Source organism: Atta colombica, unplaced genomic scaffold, assembly GCF_001594045.1.
Source record: "Atta colombica isolate Treedump-2 unplaced genomic scaffold, Acol1.0 scaffold228, whole genome shotgun sequence".
Lineage (NCBI taxonomy): Eukaryota > Metazoa > Arthropoda > Insecta > Hymenoptera > Formicidae > Atta > Atta colombica.
Window position 1 is genome coordinate 892,616 of NW_017259325.1, and position 1,177 is coordinate 893,792.

The window sequence follows — 1,177 nt, forward strand, 5'->3', positions numbered from 1 at the left end:
TCTCTTATATTTATTATATCTATATAAAGAAAAAAATAAGAAAAATAATTGAAAAATGGAAAATAACTTATATAATATTTTACTTTTTATTAATATATATAGGCAATTTTTTCTCATTTTCACAAATTTAATTTTTTTATTTAAAAAATATCAAATTTATTCTCTTAATTATTTTTCAATTTTTCTTTTTATTATTTTTTTCTGATATAAGATAAAATGCGGTCATTTAAAAAAAAAACACTTTAATTTTTCTTATCTTTAATAAGTAGTGCTATATTTTTATCTTTTCCGCCATATGGAAGCATTATTTATTAAAGATAATAGAAATTACATACAGTATGCTTTTTGTATTTTAAAGATGATCGTTTTATCCGCAAATTTACCTTACAAACAGAAATATACGTACAAGAGAAAGAAAATCTATATATCTAATAAGCGCGCATTAATTATTATATGCATATACGTTATATAACAATTTATAGTTACTTACTCTACAATTTTAAACATATGCATACAATTTTTTTGCCGAACTTGCGGACGACACAAATATACATTACTCTTTGTATATTCAAAAAATTATTAGTATTGCGTTATTTTAATATTAATTCATTGCTATTATTACAAAGTTTGCTGAATTATATTTTTATTGACTACATATAAACTTCATCGCCTTAGAAAATTAGAATTCTTCTCGTAATAAGGTTGAACAGAAGAGAAATAAAAGACAAGATCGCAAGCGTTCTGGAAATTTGATATATGAATCGAAATTCTCTGAAAATTAAAAACTATAATATTATTGGTTTAAAATTATCTACCATAAGATATTATAGTTTTGTTTCAAACTGATTCTACCAATAAGTTGGTAGTTGGAAATCTTAGTCAATCAACCGCAGTGATGACTATGATTTTTCGCATCTACAAGTATATTAATTGTGTAGCTCGACTAATGTGAAGGAATAAAGTCAAATTCGATCGTACAATTTGACCAACTTCATCGATTCACCGATAAGACATAGGACTGATTAGAACTACCGTAAACAGACTGACAGTACTGACTCATTGTATAATAGAATTAACAGTTGACGTAAGTTCAACACAAATAGCATCTAATTTAACCTATCCTAGAGAAAGAAAAACTCGAAAATTGAATTTTTATGTATATATATATATGTATATA